Source organism: Lissotriton vulgaris, chromosome 3_1 (assembly GCF_964263255.1).
Source record: "Lissotriton vulgaris chromosome 3_1, aLisVul1.2, whole genome shotgun sequence".
NCBI lineage: Eukaryota > Metazoa > Chordata > Amphibia > Caudata > Salamandridae > Lissotriton > Lissotriton vulgaris.
Window position 1 is genome coordinate 253,654,098 of NC_141689.1, and position 22,625 is coordinate 253,676,722.

At 46.6% G+C, this 22,625-nt stretch overlaps 1 protein-coding gene across 1 annotated transcript in view; it reads right to left on the bottom strand.

Annotated features, from left to right (window-relative positions):
- The window catches only part of CFAP53 (cilia and flagella associated protein 53), a 135,153-nt gene that overhangs the window by 41,405 nt on the left and 71,123 nt on the right, over positions 1–22,625 (bottom strand). The window lies entirely within an intron of this gene.

Genomic DNA, 22,625 nt, shown 5'->3' on the forward strand with positions numbered 1-22,625 from the left:
CAATGGTTTTGCCTTTGTTAAAGTTAGAGCTATTGGCATTGCTCTTGACATTATATTTATTTAGGTTTTTTTTTTAACATAAATAATTGGCATTGTCATTTACAATAGCATGGAAGGGCACAGGGAAGGGGGGGCGAGGAGAGACGAAGGAGAGCTGCGGGCTCAGGGAAGGGGGGGCGAGGAGAGATGAAGGAGAGCTGCGGGCTCAGGGAAGGGGGCGAGGAGAGACGAAGGAGAGCTGCGGGCTCTTGTTGTAATACTTGCATGGATGAGTTGGTGGATGCATGGATGGGTGCATGCATGGATGGGTGTATGGATAGATGCATGGATGGGTGGATGGATAGATGCATATATACAGCCAATCCCTCAACAATGTATGCAATCCACCAACCCATCCAACCAACAACCCATCCATGCATCCACCCATACATCCATGCATCATGCATACATCCATCCATCCACCCACTGCGTCCCACTCCAACCCCTCTAAATATAACTAATTTTTTCTGTATATAGAGATGACTGTATTCACTAGTATATGCAGTAGACCTTTCTACTCTAACATTCCTATGTGACTCTTGCAGTACATCTATTCATATCCCTTCTATATGTATATAGAAATATAACGAGAATCAACAGTCTCTTCTTTGTGTGACTACATCTAGTACATTTCAATTGTTTTCCTGTTTGTATCTTTTACTTAACGCATGTAAATCAAAGGCCTTAGGTTTGGCAACTGGTTCTTAGGTAAAGCGCTCTGACACCTTCGCGCTACATAAAATCACATTAAATAAAACTTTACCCCACAAATCCAACCATCCATTTGTGCCTAGGCTTACATTTTACGGCCTCGAAGTACACAGAGAAGGGACAGTTAACTAAGTTGAGGCTTTGTAGGGTGCATGGCAGGGGACAGTTTTAGGCGCCAAGGGAGGGTAGGGAGCAGAGTCAGAGTATTTCACGGAGGTAGGGGGCAGGGAGGATGATTCTAATGGTGGGCAAAACGGCACAAAACACTATGCAGACAGAGGGCAGAAGGACACAAAAACGAGGGGGGGGATGATTGTAACGGAGGGCAGAACGGCACAAAACACCAGGCAGACAGAGGGCAGAAGGACACAAAAACGAGGGGGGGATGATTCTAAGGGTGGGCAGAACGGCACAAAACACTAGGCAGACAGAGGGCAGAAGGACAAAAAAACGAGGGGGGGGTAATTGTAACGGAGGGCAGATTGGCAGAAAACACGCGGCAGACAGAGGGCAGAAGGACACAAAAACGAGGGGGGGGTGATTGTAACGGAGGGAAACACTGCTAAATATCTACAGAGCAGATGTTCAAATCAGATGACCTGCTTATAGGATCTTGACAGACTCAAAAACAATGTGTACGTTTTCAGCTGACAGGAACATGTCTGCTGCTGCCGCAATAGCTCACCAGGTTGCTTGGTAACCAGAAGATCAAAAATCATCGATTTCATGGTGATGCCTGCTTGGGATACGAGGCTATTTTAAAATGCCCATTATTTACAAAATGACCAAAAAGAGAATCATTATATTCAAGAAGGCTTTTGTTTTTGTTATATTTTAAGGTGTTTAACTGATTTGCTACAATACTATATCTTATTTTAGGCAGGAGACCGGGAAATAATTTTTCCAGGTGCATACAAACATTTTTGCCGCAGTCTACATCTGCAGTCCCAGAATGCTCTAGCAAAATAATCCTCATCATAGCAACGGGAGGGGTTTTTTGAAGAAGGGCGGGGGAATTAAACCGTTCCTTGAGCAAAACTGCATCCATTTTGGGCTAAAACAATAGTGTCCACAATACTGAGCTAGAATTGGAAAATCGTGCTTCTAAACTGTAGAGTGATGAATTAGTTGTTTAAAAAGGACCTGCAAGAAGAGTAAATCAAGCCAGCTGACAGGTTTGAACCCTCAGGCTCATGATTATCCCCATGAGAACCCGAGACCAAGTGAAAAAAATGCATAAGCCACGCGCTTAAATGCAATACATGCATGGTGCACATTGTGTGAAACTCTAGGACCGAGACCAAGTGAAAAAAATGAATTAGCCACGCGCTTAAATGCAATACATGCACAGTGCACATTTTGTGAAACTCTAGGACAATGGGCCCGGACAAAGCATTCACACCAGCTAATCTCCCTGATCCCGTTGTTCAGGTCTTAACAGGTACTAAGAACAATAGGTTCGGACAGCAGGTACCAACTGGAAGAGAACACCTAGGACAGAGAGTTTACTTTCAGTTCATCCAGGACTGCTCCTACTCTATCTCCATAAATACTTTAGGAGTATTCCGAATTTGACACAAATGCACAAAGCGGGGAAATTACACAGGATTACAGCACGCACTCTTATGACCAAACTCGGAAGCGCGCTTTGTAACTTGGGAAATATAACGTGCAGGCAAACAATTCTAGAGAAATGTGCAGGCAATCAATTCTAGAGAAACATGCAGATGTTTTACTGAAACGAAAAGGATTAAAAAGTCCAGGGTAGGAGGCTGCACCTTCTCGCACCACTAGTCCGTTCTTAGCGCCATGATATCTCCATGGATGAATGTCGCGCTTTATAAATAAATAAACTGCAGCGATTAATTTTATGGCTTGGAATGCATTGAGCAAAATAGATAACCATACTTATTTTATAGAAAAAGTTTGAAGCGGATCTTTGAGGCATATTGCTCACCTAGACGTAAATGCAAGTTAACAACAGTTTATATACCCCAGGCTCCGATTGTGTTTATATCCACTTCTTGCTCTTTACCATGTAGTTGGAAACTCTTACTTAGCACATTTAAGCAACTTCATCCTCCAGTGGCTGTCTTTTAAACCTCAGTATAACTCGATTATATTACCCAATCACTGAAAGTCTTCATTTCGCAAAAGAGAATGTCGCTAAGACTTTTAGTGCTGAGCTTCGGGCTGGTTAGATTTCGACCTGTTTCTGAGGTTCTGTATTCAATGTGCTTTATTTGTGTGCTTTGCAAGCATCGGTGGTGGATTCTGTGCTTGACTTTCTAATTATCACGTTTGCAGGTACCAACCCTGCTTTGTTTCCAAAGGGAATTAGATGGTTGATTCTGTTGCAGGAGCATAGGCTTTTTGTTGATTACATACAGCCTCTTGGGGTCTTCCGATGGCGGCCCCCATATAAAGGGGCATGAGTGAGGAATGTCTGATTTAAAAAGAAAAGAACGCCCATTAAATATAAACCCGACAGATTACCTACTGCCATATGGTTTACTGCAAGATACAGACTGAGGCCACAGGATTTGTTGAAAACGTTACATGTCGGTGGCTGAAATCCTTTTAAATGTAGACGTCAGTAGTCGGGGTGTTTTTTTTGCCTTGTTAACACTTAGCAATGTGTGCTCATTGTTCTAGAAGGCAACCACAGTGATGGTTAGACTTGCACACTTAGGAGATGTTTTGTAAAGAAACCTAGCCGTTGGTTCAAAGGCTTGGGTGGTGGCAGACAGTCTGCGTTTCTTCGCCCTCAATAATCCTATTGTGATCTGAAACAAAGATGGGCGCTTGTATGCTTCGTATAATCGAGCGGATCTTCAGATGACCTACATTGTGTCTTTTGTCTAAAGGATTAATTTGCTTTTCTAGTCCAGCCTTCGGAGAGCGGGAGGGGGGCGGGAACGGGCATTGTAGAGCAAAGCACGGGCACCAGCGGGAGGGGGGCTGGAACGAGGGCCGGAGACACGGAGAGCGGGAGAGGCAGCGGAAGGGGGGAGGGAACGGGAATTGTAGAGCAAAGCATGGGAACCAGCGGGAGGGGGGCGGGAACGGGGGCCGGAGACACAGAGAGCAGGAGAGGGGGTGGGAACGGCCACAAAATAAAAGCAAGCACTCACCTGGACTTCTTCTGGTTGCTGCCAATGCCGGGCCAGATTCGGGGGCGTTCCCGAGAATAGGCTTTCGGCTGACGTAGCCAAAAGCCAAAAATTCTCGGGAACGCCCCCGAATCTGGTCCGGCATTGACGGACAGGCCCTTCTTCCAATGGCTAGCCTCCATTTATGGAGCTAGCCAATGGGAGACGGGGGCCGTTCCTGTCTCCCCTACTATACTCATTAGGTTTTCGCCTGCGCGAAAAAGCTGCGCAGAGCGCAGCTTTCGCCAGGCAAAACCTAAAAACCGGGCCCATCGTGGCAAATCCGGGGAGCCTGGTCACCTTACTTTAAACCTTCATGGGAGTGCGTGTTTTTTTTGTTCTCTAACCTTTGTGCTTCTTCCCCATTCACTTTGCCTCACACTGCTGCTCACTCGCTATGTTGCTTCGCCCGCCCCATCCGGGCATCCAATACTACCTCATCCTGCCCCATGCTGCTAGCACGTTCAAATGTTCTTTGCCACTCTCCTTCTTTGTGGCTTCCACACCCTTCCAGCTCGTCGCTCCCTTCGCACCTCTAACCATATCGAGTACCTCAAGCAGGTACGACCAGGTGGGGGTGTCACCCTGTGAAGTGAAAGCGATGTTTAAATGTATGTGTAAAATTCTTAACAAAATACTTTGAAATTGAAAAAAAAGATTTTTTGCACCCATGACTTTTAGCCACATCAAGAAGATCACACATGTGTGTGCATATGCATGCATGCACATCTGGCACCAAGAAATCAGTATGTATTATTTTAACTCATCCTTTCAAAGATAACCCATGTGGATCCACTACGACCATGTTTGAATGAGTTTGCCTAAATATTATCAATGCAAACAAAGCTGGTTGCACTCACATTCACCAGAGCAATCTTTGAATGGGTTTGAAAAATATTACAAATGTATTCAACCACGAGACTAAAATACACAACATACTTAACACCGGTATTATTTAGGGTTACAAAAAACCTTTTGTGCAGCTGGAAAGGAAATTCTGATTCAGAACACCAGGACTTCCAGACAGGAATCCCAAAACTCATCCGGATAAGTCTGCTTAATGTGTAGACTTTTCTGAACTAGTAAGACAGGGTAAGGGTTGAGAGGTGGAGGTAAGAGAGGGGGTGGAGGAGGAGGAATTTTTTAAGGATGTGTCAAAAGGGTATCCTGAGGGGTGGACAAGCATGCAAGATGTTTGACGTGCTCTTAGCAAGCTCTGCCAGGCTCACTCAGTCCCTCATCATCCTCACCAACCCAACCAAAAAAGAATTGCCAGGGATCCTGGCAGACCATCCTGAACATGTCCCTAACCAGCCAAGGCAGCGGCGGGACTGCTGTGATGGAGCGCTCTGTCATAGAGGCCCAGATACGCCTGGGATGTGCCACATCTCCCTTTAAACTGTATTTGGGACTGCAGGAATAATAACGCCTGGCATGGCACAACAATCCTGAGATGATTTGGGGACCTGAGAGAACTGACTGGGGCTCAGCCCCACACCGTCAAAGCCCTCTGTAGCACTCTTGGGCACCGCCACCCCATGGCAGTGTAGCTGCCCAGCCATTTCACGGCAGAAGGCGCAGCCGTCTGTGCCGTACAAGCTGGCCCCATTGTGTTCTGCTATGGATGCTGTGGACATATCAAAGACCTCCTCACTGAGGGTATCTAGGCTGTCTTCCATGGAATAAATATTTTCGTGAATAGTTGGTCCCCTTCACCCTTTGCTTACTTCTTGGAAAGCCTAGGAAGCAAGTCCAGCAAGAGGCTCTCTATGATTGGGGTACCAATTTTACAAGATAACTACTGTGGTCCCTTCCCTTCTAAACTTATTGACCTCCGAAGATGCTCTGCAGTACCAGGTTGGTGTGACATCTCACAACACCCCATGTCACTGTTTCCCTTGAAACTAGTACAGGGAAAGAAACCATGCTGCTGTGCTCTGCTGGGAAGCACAAGAACTATACTTCCCACAGAGGTGAGGAGCTGTAAATGTAAGAGCAAGATCCAGAGCAAGACCCAACTGTCTGACGATGAAGACTGGATGACCTGAGGAAACAAATCTGCCGTAAACCTTGAGAAGCAGCTCCCCATTATAAACCCAGGACAACTGCTGCATCTGGGAGTCGAGAAAGAATGTAGCGCATGAAAAGGTTGTATGTTGTGATAGGCCTATGCCTATATCACCAAATATCCAGCCGAACAGAAACACATGATTATTGTCCTTTTATCATGCATTTAGGGTACTGTTCCTCTGGCTGAGTCTAACCATTCAGATTCCAGTAGGAAATGGCATTTACTTATATTCCTAGCTTTAGGTAATGTGTATCCTCACAGAAGTCATAAACAGAGAATATTCCTGTACATTTGTGGGGACCCCGGACAACTTTCTCTACAACCATTTAAAGTCAATTTTTAGATGGAGGTAGTTACCTTATCATCCATTTAATTGGGGGTACCTCCATTAATAAAAAGACTGGCATGCTTTTACTGAATTTTTCTTAACCACAAAATTGAATTCATTAATAGAATAGGTCCACATTGCAGCTCCCGGCTGAAGATAATGTTGTGTTCAATCCTAAAATAAAATTATATACAGAATGAGAAAAAGAAGGAACCTGAGCCTGCCAGGTCAAGAGTGCAGAAGCTGCAAAGAAAACTACTGTTACCCTACGAAGCCTGCAGCTTCCTTTCCCAGCATGCATTGTACTGGCAGTCTGCCTCACAACCTCAGTTCTTTTTTAATGGTGATACGTGATTTAAAAAGGCAAAGGTATTGACGAATGGGGAGGAAGAAAGGTTGAGGAGTGTGGCTCAATCGTTAGAGCGGCAGACCCTGATGCAGAGTTCTGGCCAGGGACCTGGGTTCGATTCCTGCCTCGGCGGGGTCTCGGGCTCAATTTCCTCGGACCTGTTAATTCTCGCCTCGGTACCTATTCTAATCACGGACCCCACCCTCGAACTCTGGGCAGCCCAGGAGTGGACACTTCACAGGGAAAGCCAGGAGGGGTTCCACAGCGGTATGAGTATCAGCGCCAGGAAGCCGTATAGGCGACACCGCAAGGTGACGTCTGGTGACAGTGCGCTCTATAAGTACCATGACATTTACATTTACATTTACTTCAGTGAGAATACATACGATGAAGAACTTGGAATACAAGTATGTAACATTTTATTCTGCATCGTAGGATCCTCACGGATAGTCATAACCTAGACTAGAGTAGTACCAAGCATATCCCTAACCCGCGGGTGTCAATACAAAGCTATGAATCAGAAAAAAAGACAAAGTATTCTAGCAAGAGGCATGACAAGTTCTAATTACCCTAATTAAAAAGATGCTTTATTGTTGCTTGACCTAGAAAAGAGTCAGCTCTTCAATCCTCGTCCCCACAATAATGCTTGGTAGTGCTTAATTTGTAAAAAACAATAATATTAATAAGTGCCAGGGCCCTTCCTGGGAGACCACTTCCTGCACCACTAGTTATCTTGATGTCCATGAATTGGTGGTACTTCCATAAATAACAAAACATGCCTGATTTTGCTGAATTATTCTGAACCATAAAATGGCATTCATTATTAGAATATGACCACATGGCAGCACCTAACTGAAGACAATGTTGTGTTCAATCCTTACAAACCTAAGAGCTATATACAAAGTGAGAAAAATGAAGGCATTAGCTAGTGAATAGTGGGGAATGAATGGGTCCAGTAGATGGCCATTATAAAGCGCGTGTTCACAACAACCAAACATTCCAACTGTGATCAGTTGAAATGTGTGTGTGTGTGTGTGTGTGTGTGTGTGTGTGTGTGTGTGTGTGTGTGTGTGTGTGTGTGTGTGTGTGTGTGTGTGTGTGTGTGTGTGTGTGTGTGTGTGTGTGTGTGTGTGTGTGTGTGTGTGTGTGTGTGTGTGTGTGTGTGTGTGTGTGTGTGTGTGTGTGTGTGTGTGTGTGTGTGTGTGTGTGTGTGTGTGTGTGTGTGTGTGTGTGTGTGTGTGTGTGTGTGTGTGTGTGTGTGTGTGTGTGTGTGTGTGTGTGTGTGTGTGTGTGTGTGTGTGTGTGTGTGTGTGTGTGTGTGTGTGTGTGTGTGTGTGTGTGTGTGTGTGTGTGTGTGTATATATATATATATATATATATATATATATATATATATATATATATATATGGTATCTAATCAACTGTTCCCAGTGACCCAAATGCCAACCCACTCACTGGTGGTCTCTTAATCCAGATATCAAGACTTTAGAAACAAGAGTTTTTGCATCAAAGTCGATCATTAATTATATTGTGCATGAAAATCAAAGTGCATTTTGAGGGGTGATAAAGGATTATCGGGTGTTCTTGGACGCACTGTTGGTAGAAGTATGGTCTTAAATTCCTTAAGTCGCCTCTCTTCCTACAAAAGCTGCAGAGAAACTCTTTGCAGAACTGTGCATTTTTTAGGCTGGGCAGCATTGCTCCACTGACCAGAAACGGTAAACATTACCCCAGTAAAAGACTGGAGATCAGAGACTTGTCAAAGAAAGCTGTAAAGTTGACAATCTATCCTCTAGGCACCAATATTATTCTGAACTGAAGAACACAACCACTAGTACTTCAATTACAAGGTTGGTGGTGCAGTATCCCCCTAAGAATACCAATAGGTCCAAATACGAGAAGTCTGGTGTTACCAAACCCACTGCCCCCTTAAAATGCCATTGGCTTGCTGGATAGACCATCCAAGCGATGACACAGCATAAAACATACTTGAAAGCCAATGGCTGAAAGGTGGTGCCCAAAAGGCCTAACTCTCTCTGTACAAGTTCTCATTTGGACCGACCCTAGACTCTGCTAGAGGCTTCTCTTGGAGTGATTTGTGGCCTCTATGGGTTGTTTGACAGAATATTGAGGACAAAATGTCTTGTGAATGGAACGTCGTGTCAAAGATGTCGAGGACCGGAGTATAAAGAAGGTAAATGTAGATGTACTGTTCTTAACTCCATATCTACATACCTTGAAGATATATATTATAGGGTACATACATGTGGAGCTGTGTATAGTTAAAGTTTCCTTACCCAAAGAAACTTACCTAAACAATATTTTTGTCCTCACTGTTCTTCACACAATGTTTTCTCCACACAATATTTTTTCTCCAATATTTGGTGCAAACATGTGTGGTGTCCCTATGGTCTTTGGATCATTAAATAAGTGTCAGAGCTTACTCCTCCTGCCTAACTCGAAAAAAATGGGGCATAGAAACTTTTTCAATATCTTTTTTCCAGAGAATGGACAGACGACTGGGACCAGCTTGCAAAGCTGATTTGCCAACTGGGCTTCGCTGGTGGGCCTGACTTTGCCATAGATCCAGCTATGTTCTTAGTCTCTACGTCGGTATCAGTCAACATCAAATTCAGTTTGACTCCATCCTGCAGCTTCCTCGATGTTGCCATCAATAAGAACTCAATTGACGCCAAAGACCTCTAGAGAGTTTAAAGCCAAACTTTTCCAACCTCGTCCATGACCACACTGGGATGTCATCCTCCAGCAATCGGTCGACCTCGAGCCCTGCTTTGGCCCCCACCTGCTCAGACATATTTCTAAGAAGGACACACTTAACCAGAACGACCCAGTCCTTGTACTGGGCTGGCGACCGACAAGGTTAATATTTTCGATATTTCCTATTCTCTTGGTACTGTTGCCGATTCCTTTAAAAAGGGACTGTTATTTGTATTCTGAAGAAACCAGACCATGATCCAATATTTTCCTGCACTGTTTATGCAGCAAAATATTTATGTTACTATCTTGAATCCAGTCATATTTTGGATGAGTCTCAAATGGGCTTTCACCCTATTCAAACTATGGAATTAGCTTTTGTGGCTGCACTGGACGATTTGTGTATGGATCTTGATAATTGCCATAGCAGCACACGGATAGGACCATGTCCTTCTTATTAGACAACTTCTCAATGTTAGCATTCCGACAAATGTCGGACAGGTCTTAGCAGATCACTCTAGCACAATATTGTTGTCTTTTTACCAACTGTGAATGCCGGGTCCCTCAAAGCTCGATCCTGTTCCAATATCTTTTCAACACCTATATGAGATCCCTTAACTTTAGTACATACATTTGGCATACAAATCGACACATATGCAGATACCCAATTTTTATTTTGACTTAGCATTTCACCCACAGGTGAACACTGCAGGATTGCCTCTCTGTTGTCTATTAATGGATGAGCTCCCGTTGGGTGAAGCTCATAACCGGTTGATACTGCATTTATAAGTCAGAAATAGAATAGAAAAAACGAGTCATGCCGCTGTGCAGTACTAAATGAGATGAGTGGAAGGACTGTGAGAGACAAGTTCATAGCTTGTATGTTCTCACTAGCGATACATCTGAGTTTATTCCAGTTGGCATTCGGTTTAAGGAAGCAGCCAGGTCTTTATAAACTTCATGGAGTGGGAGTAAGATAAGCAGTGTTCTGCAGTTTTTAATGGCACTTCACTTGCAACTGGTAGCCAGTAAGTCTTTTGGACAGGGATGAAGTGGTTGCACCTTCTCAAGTGATGAATTGCCGTGGGAACCCACTATCATGCCCACTGGCATTGCCAATGAGTGACCGGGTGGGTGAGTCCCGGAGAAGGGAAGTCTTATGGTGAAGAGTGATTTCTTTAGTCACTTGGTACATGAATAGAGAGAGATAAGAGTCCATGATGACACCTAGTTTATTGTGTAGAGATTCTGGGAGTGGTCTGATTTCCCTCGGCCATTCACAGGGGTGTGTGGGGGTAATATTTTGCTATGCTCCAAAAAATGAGGATTTCTGTTTTTGAGGCGACAAACTTCAGGGAGGTCTGCAGCACGCAAGAGTTTATTGCACTCAAGCATTAGCTAAGCCCTACTGTGCCTAGGTCTAATGTTTTTCCAGCTTTAGAATGATCATGATGTCATCAGCACAGTTGTATTGGTGGCGTGACCAAGCAGGCTACGAAGGCGGACGTGCCGAGCTGAGGCTCCGACACCAGGCACGAATCTCACCGATCACACTGCGCTGAAGTCGCTAAAAACGAGCCCACAGCTACCGGAACATAGCAGGAAACATATACTGGGCTCCCTACCCTGGAGTCGTTGTAAATTGGCACTGACGCGTGCACCAAGCTGGGGTGGCCCCGGAGCCAAGATGGCAGCCACCATGCTCTGAGGACAGCGATCACTCATAAGAGCCACCAGATGGGCCCCTGAAATGGTGCCCAGTGAGAGCAGCGAGTTTGCCGTGGGTGCAGTCGCAGTGATTGCAGACGGAGAGGAACAGGCGCACAGCCGGGGAATACACACAAGCTGCCTCCCAACTCTCTGGTCCCTCCTTCCCCCTTGGCCGGCAACAACACAGAGGGGTGTGTGGGCCACCACAGAGTGCGTACCGGCGTACCTGAGTGCGGGATGCCTGTAACATTGACCCGCTGAGCAGCAGCAACATTCCCCAAGAGCACAGTAAGTGAAGGCCAACACAAGCACTGAGTAGAGGCAGACCTGCAGTTAAAATGGCAGCCGCCATGATGCACCGCCAAATCTGAGAATGGCGCTCATCCCTGGGAGCCCCCAGGTAGACCCCTGCTGCTGCACTCGGATTAAGAAGCGACCCCACCATAGTCCTAGCAGCGAATGGCAGTAAAGAAAACCTAGCCAGCAACCTGAATCCGCACAAGTGCCAGCCTGGCATTCAGCCCCTCTCCCAACAACAGACAACAATACAATAAGACGTGGGGAGTGCCACGTGGCAAGGAACTGTACAACTGAGCATGGTGTGCTCGTGCAGCCATCCCGGTGAGCGGAGGAGACAGACAGGGCATTGAAGTCATTAATAGGCCCCACGTGGAAGGACCATCAGCACCCACACATCATACCAGAGCTCTCTGGGACCACAGGACCAAGCACCTGCAGTTTTCCCTCACCTCTCCAAACAGCTCTACTGAAACCAGGAAACACTGATCACAGCCCTGGGGCGCAGATCGATGAAATCAGGACATAATAACGCCCCCAGAAATCCCTCCCCACGGTGGCGCGCAACTGAACAGAACAAAGCCTCGCCCGCTGTGCCTACCACCTCTTGATAAGAGCCTTGGCCCCAAATATAAATCAAACCTCTCCTCAGATCCTGTGCAAAACCTATGTACAAAAAACACTGGAGACAGCAAATGTTGTGTGCACAAATTTGAAACAGAGCGTGTTGAAGAGCAGCGTGCAAACAGGTGCCACGCCCTTGTACCCACAAGCTTTTTCGGATGGGGTTGACCATGGGGAGAAGCTCAGTGGCCAGATAAACACGCCTCCATCCAAATATTACACCCATCCACTGAGTACAGGCCAGAGCCTCATCGTACAATAGTCCTCCCATCCTGAGTCGAAGCACAGCCCTTCTCAGTGACCAAGCACAGCTAACCTAACAACATGGGCAAACAGCGCACCAATGTGAGTTTGACGGCGTCAGTGACAACACAAGACAATTCCACAGGTGCCAAACTGCTACAAAAGGATGTACCAGCCCTTCCAGAGCTGACCCTATCAGAAACGATGGAAAAGTATTGGGAGCCATCAGAAATTCTAAAGTATCAATGGAGGAGCGATTTGGCACTGTGACTACATATCTTAGGTTGCTCTTGGCTGATCACAGCAAGCTTGCAGACAGGGTATCAGACAGAGAGAAAAAAATTGCTACCATGCAACCCTCAGTCAAGGTGCACCAAGAGAGTTTGCAGAACACTACTGGGCCGGATAAGACCTATGGAGAAACGCATAGAGGAACTTGAGGGTCGCTCGAGGCACTGTAATATCTGGGTCCAGGGACTTCCAGAAGGCGTTGAAGGCTCCCATCTCAAACTGGAGGGGGAACCCTATCACCTAGGAACATATCAACCCATAGCCCTGCTAACAGTCGATTGTAAAATCTATTAGAAAATTTTAGCGTAGCGATTCCACAATCCTCCCAACGATATTACACCCGGACCAATGTGGGTCCGTACCGGGGAGAAACATCTCCTACAATATCCAGCACCTGTTTCATGTCCAGGATCAGGATCGGAATCATCTCCCCCGTGCGGCATGCCTGGTCCTGGATATCAAAAAGGCATTTGATACTTTATTTTGGACATATCTCCTTCAGGTTATTCAGCGAATGGGAATAGGGCCCCGCCTACTGGCCTACACCAAGCCGACCTCCAGAGAGAAACTTGGACACCACATGTCGCCATCATTCCCAGTACTAAAAGGCACAAGACAGGCCTGCTCACTCTCCCCATTGCTGTTCGCTATAGCGATGGAAAGACTTGCGATCCGTCTTTGCAAGGAGGGTGAGCAGTGGGGAATCCCAATCGCAGGTACGGTCCATGCTGTGTCATTATATAAGGATGGCCTGCTCATTTACGTCCCAGACATTGCATTGGATCTCGTTATGTTATGTTATGTTATGTTATGTTATATTAGGGGTTTGGTAAAGCGTAACAGCTGCCCCAGCAAAGAGGCCTCCCGGCGCTACTAGATCAAAGAAACAGGGACTCAAGGATAGCCAGACAAAGACAAGAGCCTATGAAAGTGAGAAAAGGATGGTTTTATTGGCTTTCCGAATAGCCAACAGGTTCTCCATTCCACGAATGTGGACCGGCAAGGCGTTCCATAATTTAGCCGCTAACACCCGGAAGGAGCGACCTCCCATACGGCATAGTTTGGTTTGTGGTACCATCAGCAGGTGTTGCCCCAACGAGCGCAAGGTACGGCGGGGAAGGTACCAGGTCAACAGTGGGCGCATTGAAACCGGTCTCCCGGTTTTAAGGATTTTAAATGCCATGACGAGGGCTTTGAATTTAATCCGAGAAGCAATCGGGAGCCAATGTAGTCTTCCAATCGTTGCTCTGACAGAGCATCTGCGAGGGAGCCCAATCAGAGTTCTCGCTGCCAGATTTTGGACCCGTTGGAGTCGCAAGATCTCGGCTTTATTCACACCCAGAAGCAGCACGCTAGCATAGTCCAAGTGAGAGATGATCATGGCTTGAACAATAAGCTGGCAAACTGTTGGCTCAAAGTACTTCAGGATTGGTTTTAGGCCTCTCAACAGGCCCACACAGGTAGCTGCCACTCTCTTTGTGTGGGTTTGAAAGCTAAGTGAGGAGTCCATCCATACTCCCAAGTTCTTAACTAGGGGCTTGGGCGTTGGCATCGTGCCCAGCGATCCCGGACACCAATGGTCGTTCCAGAGGGCGGTGTTTTTCCCTACCAGCAAAACCTCTGTTTTGCTAGCATTGAGCTGTAGACAATTATCTGCCATCCACTGGGCGACCGCTGCCATACCATCTCTGAACCTCATAGCTGATGGCCCTTCAGCTAGGGTGATGACCAGCTGGGTATCATCCGCATATGACACCAGCGCTAGTTCCCACTCTTTTGCCACAGCTGCCAGGGGTTGCACATACATATTGAACAAAGATGGACTAAGTGCAGAGCCTTGCAGAACCCCCTGGCCGATAGAGTGAGACAGAGATGTATGGCGGTGCCGAAACCCGAAAAGAGCTCTCCTCTAGGAAGGATCGGAACCACTGTTCGGCAGATCCCGTGATCCCTACCGCATCCAGTCGGTGCAGAAGAATCTCATGCGAGACCGTATCAAAGGCAGCACTGAGATCTAACAGGATCAGCGCTGCACTCTGACCGGCATCAAGGATCAACCTTAAGTGTTCAGTAGAGGCGAGAAGGGCGGACTCAGTGCTATGGCCAGGCCTGAATCCGTTTTGCGACGGATCCAGAATATCATTTTGGCTCATGTACTGAGAAAGGACATTATTCACATGAGCCTCATTAATCTTGGCCACCCACGTGAGGAGGGAGATTGGCCTAAAATTTTGAGGTTTGGACGGATCCAGTGAGGGCTTCTTGATGATGGGGGTAACCCATGCCTGTTTCCGGGCCTTAGGGACTATGGCTGTGGAAAAGGACAGGTTAAGTATGGCGCCGATCGGCTGTTGAAAGAGCGCCAGGGACTCCATAAATTGCACCTGCCTCATAGGGTCCGAGGGAGAGCCTGCTTTCACTTTCCTGCATAATTTAGCTAGCTCTTCTCCAGAGATCTCTGGGATAGATGCTAAAGTGGTACCACCAGGCCTGATATCAGCAAAATCATGTGGACCAGGAAGGTGCTGCGGAAAGGTCACATAGATTTTTTTCACCTTTTAGATAAAAAAGATGGCTAGTTATTCGCATTGCTGTGCGGAGAATAGATTAGATATCCTGCATATGGAGTTCTTTGAATCTTGCACAATTTAAAAAATGCATTTAGTGGGGTTAGAACTGGTTTTTATTTCCTCTGCATAGAATGTCGCACGCGCAGAGCAAATCGCTTTATGATACATCTTCATTTTTGCCAGATAGATTACTTTATCTCCCTCTTTATAATCCCTTCTCCAAGTCCGCTCGGCTCTCTTACATTGCTTCCTCAAACCTCTCAAGAGCCTCATCGTACCATGGATTAGAGATGGACCTACGCCCCTTGGTCCATTTGACTGGAATGAGAGCGTCCAGACCTCTCACGATCCAGTCACAAAAGGCAGTGTACGCCACCTCCGGATCAGCTAAGTCTTCCAGGGAGAACATCCCTAGGAAGGCATGGAAATCCTTCAGTTTGAGTTTATGCCAGGGCCTTTTTAGGACCCTGTTCACCTCCTCCCTCGGGAAAGGCTCAGGGATCTCGATACTAACTTTGATCAGGAAGTGGTCAGTCCAGCCCATAGGCTTAGGCACATCCACTTTCACTTGTGGAATATTCGAGAGCACTGGGTCCAAAATATGGCCGGCCAGATGCGTGGCATCATTAATCAGTGGATCTATCTGGAGGGCAGCCAGGTCTGCCAACAGGTTACGGATAGTTGGTTCCTGGATCTGATCGAAATGGAGATTCAAATCCCCCAGAATTGTAAAGTTGGCAGATCCCACCACTAGCGAGTTGGCTGCTTCTAGCAAAGCCTCAATAAACTTTGAGGCAGGCCCTGGTGGGCGGTAGATATACAGTCCTGAGAGTGTGAACTGTGCACTAATAGCAATCTTAAAGCGGGCACATTCACTACCACATAGATCTTGCTTAATGAAGGAGCAGGGGTATTGAGCTTTATAAATTACTGCAATACCACCGCCTCTGGTATCCCTATTTAGTGTCTCGATCATATATCCTGCGGGGAGTGTAATATTCACTATTCCTGTCATGTCCTCATCTCGTAGCCAAGTTTCACAGATAAAGAACACATCAGGGGATTCTTCATCAATGAGTGTCTGTACTTCCAGATGGTAATTGGCAAGTGATCTGACATTTAGTTGAAATACCGGGATCTGAGCATGAGTCTCCAGTCCCCTAGTGGGTCTCACTCGGCCAGGTACTGGGGCAGCAAAGTTACAAACGGTACAGGTCAGACCTGACATCCCTAGTTGTTTTGGCAGTGTCACCAGTGTCTGGGTTAAAAGTTAGAAGTACCTCTCTGTGGTAAGCAAGAGACTACGGCAGCACTCGGCCAGGGGAACTGGCGAGAGGCGATGTCCTGTATGAATTGTAAAGTTGGCAGATACCACCACTAGCGAGTTAGCTGCTTCTAGCAAAGCCTCAATGAACTTCGAGGCAGGCCCTGGTGGGCGGTAGATATACAGTCCTGAGAGTGTGAACTGTGCACTAATAGCAATCTTAAAGTGGGCACATTCACTACCACATAGATCTTCCTTAACACCTTGGCTGCTGTGGTTATTTTTCTCCTGTTCTGAAAAATGTAAGCACCAATGTTACATGACAAGCTCAGCTCGTCATCAGAACACGACCACCGTGGCTGATGACGAGCTGAGCTCGTCATCAGCATCGAAGGGGTTAATGAAGGAGCAGGGGTAATGAGCTTTATAAATTACAGCAATACCACCGCCTCTGGTATCCCTATTTAGTGTCTCGATCAGATATCCTGCGGGGAGCGTAAGATTCACTATTCCTGTCATGTCCTCATCTTGTAGCCAAGTGTCACAGATAAAGAACACATCAGCGGATTCTACATCAATGAGTGTCTGTACTTCCAGATGGTGTTTGGCAAGTGATCTGACATTTAGTTGAAATACCGTGATCTGAGCATGAGTCTCCAGTCCCGTAGTGGGTCTCACTCGGCCAGGTACTGGGGCAGCAAAGTTACATATGGTACAGGTCAGACCTGACATCCCTAGTTGTTTTGGCAGTGTCCCACACATCTCCCTACCTGGGTTCAAAGTTAGAAGTACCTCTCTGTGGTAAGCAAGAGACTACGGCAGCACTCGGCCAGGGGAACTGGCGAGAGGCGATGTCCTGGCGATGACGGGCGCAGATGGGTTTGCCTTTGGTGCGCCTTCGGTGCGCCACCGGCGCGCCCGCCTGCTGCGCGGACGTTTGGTGGTGGCCATAAGTAGGGGAGAGAGGGGGGCGGGCATCTAAAAACAACTGGATCGTCACCCCAAACTGGTCGGAAAATGGAGCCCGCGTGAATCCCTGAACAGCTCCTAGTCGGCTGCAGGGTTCGCTGTAGCAGTGCGGGAGGGAGTGATAGTGCGTGGGGTAAATGCAAGACTAAGCAGCAATCAATTTTAATAAAAGCACACAATAATTAAAATTAGCATTCAATTTTAAAGCAAAGTATGCGCACTCCTAGCTTTTACCGGCAGTGCCTCAGAAAAGAATCTTATCAATCTAGCTGGCGCGCGAAAGATACAGCGCGGTATAAGTAGCGTCTGAATGCCTGGAGGGCGGGCAGCTAAAAACAACGAGACCGTCACCCCAAACTGGTCGGAAAATGGCGCCCGCGTGAATCCCTGAACACCTCCTAGTCGGCTGCAGGGTTTGCGGTAGCAGTGCGGGAGGGAGTAATAGTGCGTGGGGTAAATGCACGACAAAGCAGCAATCAATTTTAATAAAAGCACACAATAATTAAAATTAGCATTCAATTTTAAAACAAAGTATGCGCACTCCTAGCTTTTCCCGGCTGCGCCGCAGGAAAGAATCTTATCAATCTAGCTGGCGCGCGAAAGATACAGCGAGGTATAAGTAGCGTCTGAATGCCTGGAGGGCGGCAGCTAAAAACAACTAGACCGTCACCCCAAACTGGTCGGAAAATGGCACCCGCGTGAATTCCTGAACAGCTCCTAGTCGGCTGCAGGGTTCGCGGTAGCAGTGCGGGAGGGAGTGATAGTGCGTGGGGTAAATGCACGACAAAGCAGCAATCAATTTTAATAAAAGCACACAATAATTAAAATTAGCATTCAATTTTAAAAAAAGCATGCGCACTACTAGCTTTTCCCGGCTGTGCCTAAGGAAAGAATCTTATCAATCTAGCTGGCGCGCGAAAGATACAGCGCGGTATAAGTAGCGCCTGAATGCCTGGAGGGAGGGCAGCTAAAAACAACTAGACCGTCACCCCAAACTGGTCAGAAAATGGCGCCCGCGTGAATCCCTGAACAGCTCCTAGTCGGCTGCAGGGTTTGCGGTAGCAGTGCGGGAGGGAGTGATAGTGCGTGGGGTGAAAGCACGACAAAGCAGCAATCCATTTTAATAAAAGCACACTATAATTAAAATTAGCATTCAATTTTAAAACAAAGTATGCGCACTCCTAGCTTTTCCCGGCTGTGCCTCAGGAAAGAATCTTATCAATCTAGCTGGCGCACAAAAGATACAACGCGGTATAAGTAGCGTCTGAATGCCTGGAGGTAGGGCAGCTAAAAACAACTAGACCGTCACCCCAAACTGGTCGGAAAATGGCGCTCACGTGAATCTCTGAACAGCTCCTAGTCGGCTGCAGGGTTCACGGTAGCAGTGCGGGAGGGAGCATTGGATCTCGTCCCAATACTCACTACCATGGTAGACTTTGAGTCTGTTGCGGGCCTAAAGGTCAACTGGGATAAGTCTACTTTATATCCGTTGGCAGACAACCTCCTCCCCAACAGGTGCAAATGGGAGGAATAGGCATATCTTGGATCCCCCAAGCAGTACGATACTTTGGAGTGCGCCTGTCCCACATGCTGCAAGACATGTAAGAGGGAAACCATTGCAGGGCACGGGCAAGTATTCAAGACTCTGTAATATTTTAGAAGGCTCTCCCACTGGCCCCCATTGGAAAAATTGCGATGGCCAAAATGATTTTGGTCCCATGATTACTATACTACTTCACTAACCTCCCAGTGGTTCCTCCGTTCCTTTTTTCAGGAGTTAGATATCCTCCTCTGTACTCTCATCTGGGGGGAGAGACGGAGGGCGGATAGCACTAGAAAAGCTACCGTTGCCAATAGATCAAGGGGGTCTTAGTGCCCCCTCCTTCGAGGCATTTTTTTTGAGGCCCAGTAGCAATGGATGTCACGATGGTCAGCAGGCTGCGCACTTGGAGAAACCCACACAAATGAGCGACCAATGCTGCTGCCAGGAGCTAAACCCATGTGGGACTCCCAGCTCCAATTAACAGTAGCGTGCACATGTATGAAGGACGTGCATAGGATGATGCATGCGGCCACCATATACTCCCCCCTGCAGCCCCTGGTGGGTTTTCCCAGAGGCTGAGCTCACTATACAGGGCACGCACTGCACGTGTGGACTGAACACTCAATCACAGAAGCAGGCTCCCTGTTTGCAAACAGCCAACTGCAGACATTTGAAGCTAGCAGCTGATACGGACCTCCTAATTGCTGCCGTATCTGGCACACAATAGACACGAAACCACCCACGCACCCAGTCTTGCATGCAATACTGCAGATGGGCCCCGGGCGACACTCAGTGACATGGCTGTATAAGGCGATCATTGCGCTGGGCGCGGTCACCCTCCCCTCACTTCGCGAAAAATGGGAGGTGGAGTTCCAAAGGCCCCTCCAAGATAAAGAATGGGAACGGGCACTAGAATTTCCTACAAAAAAAAACAAAAGTGTCTCGTAACTACCGGTTCAAATACATACAATATTTTATATTTTATATTGCACCATGCATATCTGACACCCGAAACGCTCCAACATATTACCCAAACACACAATTCACCTGCCCTAGGTGCCCGGAATCCAGAACATCCTTTCTCCATATGTTCTGAAGCTGCCCGATACTCCAGACATATTGGACCATGATACATATCACATTGCTTGAGGTGACAGGGCTTACCTCAAGCAATGAGAGGCCTGTGCGCTGGGCATAGCCAGGCGTCGAAAACACCAAAAATTGGAGACGCAATTCGCATCCCTATCTATCATATTAGCCAAGAGAAGTGTAGCAATGGACTGGAGGACACCGGTTGTCCACCACTGATGGCCTGGAGGGGAGCAGTTAATAAATGGGGAGCATTGGACAAGGAGGTGTTAAGGCTTGAAGGAATCCAAGGCACTGTCAAACACCACATATCTATGCGATGGGCAACCCTACTATCTCAGGCCACGTGTGAGGATGTGTGCCTGGACAGCGCCCAGCGCATTCCCCCTGAGGACCACTAATCTGTAGAGTGCAGCCACCTGCCAAACATGAATTATAATACACGTGCCTAATTTAGTCACTCCCCCCCGAATCTAGATCCATAAATTCCAGGAATGGAAACCGACCAAATAGCCCACCTGCACTTAGCAGCTTCTCCTATACAATGTAACCCAGTTGTAGTTACCCTTGTTTTTATTTATTTATTTATTTATTTATTTATGCAATTTTATATAGCGCGGACTTTACCCGAAGGTGTCAGAGCGCTTCACAGAAGGACCAATAATGATATACAGGAACAAAATACAAAAGCAAACAATAAGTTACATGGATCAAAAGTGACACTGGTGAGCAACCAAAATACATGAGGTAGCAATCGGTGCATTATAGGAGAAAAAAGAGATAAGGGTGCAGGTTACAAAACGTACAAAATACAAGTAGAGGTATAATACTGCAATAGAAGGCAGACACTCCAGCACAATAACAAACGTTACGTAGGCAATCGTGGCACTTGTGCAAGTATCTAAAACAAACAAAATGTGCGAGGTAGCAAACAGTGTGTTACAAAACAAAAGTGACGTGTGCAAGTTCCAAAAGGGTACCATACACAGGTATTGGGATATTACTAAACATTTAAACTACCAGAACACCCTGGGGAGGAAGTACCAAAAGCCTGGCCAATAGACTTTCCAGTAATGGGAGGTCTTCCTTCAGACGAAGGCAAGGGTGTGAGTTAGACTTGGAGGTGTCTTTGGAGGAGGAGAGCTTTAAGGTCCCGTTTGAAGTGTTGAAGTGTTATGTCCCCCACCAAGATACACTGAGTATCAGTGTCACTGATAAACACCGTGACTTTAGAAAATGATACAGGTAAAGGCCTTTATTATCACACACCAATTCTACACGGTTTCTTCAGGATCAGATGTACTATTACTATTACTATTACAACCAATGGTAATGCTTGATGTTGATACGACACTGTAGTGCCTGTAGAAACTTTACAGTATATTTTTAATGATCATTTACAGTGTTTTTAATCAGTATACAACAAAATGCCAATAAAAAGAATTTACAAAAAAATGAAATCAGCATAGTTGTATCAAGTAAACTTGAAAGTGTTGATACCTTCTGTGAATGAGGATAGGTAAAAATTTAGAACCAAGGGGACAATTCTTGAGCAGTGTGGGATACCTCGCCATCTAGTAAATAGTGATGTGTGAAACAGCAAGGACATGCATGATGATTTCAAGTCTTTCTCCAAGGCAGGTTTTAATTCAATAACAAATGGAGCCTTGGATTCCACTCTCAATTAGGCTTAGAAGCAAATAGCTGATGGGCCACAGTGCCAAATGCGGAGGATAGGCTGAGAAGGAGGAGAACAGTCCCATCAGTGGAATCTACCATATTCTTAAAGTTATCACATTTCTATTTTATTACAAGACAGTGAGGCAGCATAATACACAAACCTCTTTATTAATGAGGCTCCCAGAAGCAATCCTGTTCGGTTCCGGCGCACCACCTGCCGATAAGCGCCTCAACACCTCGGCACGGGTAGCAAGGGCTATATAAATACAAAATCTTCCCTCTTCTATCCTATCACTATCCTTTCAATCCAACAAACAGACTAATATGTCCACCGATCAAATTATTTTCATATTTCACTAAACTAATTCCCCACTAATAATTTTTGGGTTCTGGAGTAGCGTGTTACTCTCCGAAAAAGTGCTTTGACGCCTCATCAGAGGTAGTAAGCGCTATATAAATATAATTACAATAATACAAGGTCATCCACATGCCAAACCTAAAAAAGAGATTGTGTTAGACCTGTCAGCCCTAGGGTGGTCTTTCCCTATTTTTTTCACCCTTGCCTCATATTTCCCACCTTCTTTTTTGTTGGCCTTAGGTCTCCGAGCACCTTCCCATTGCTAATCAATGCTAAGGTGCAGGTGCTCTCTTCCCCCAACATGGCTGCCACTGGCCCCTGCTACTGCAGCATGGTCTTTTTAGTCGCACTCTAGTTGCCAGGAGCTGGCTGGAACACTTAAACATTGTTGCTATACCAGCCTGCCTTGCCTGCCCATCGCTAGACTAGGGAAGCTCCTGGAACCTTCTAGAATAGGGGAAGAGTCTGTTTTTGCCGCCTTAGAGTGTGGTCACCTGACCTGGGCATATATAAAGAAAGGAGGGAACAGTTTTAGTCAGTTGGGGCATCACTCACCTGGGGGAGACTTAGGCGGTAGGGCCTAGTCAGAAACCTATACCACTGGGGGTGACAGGGTTTAGGC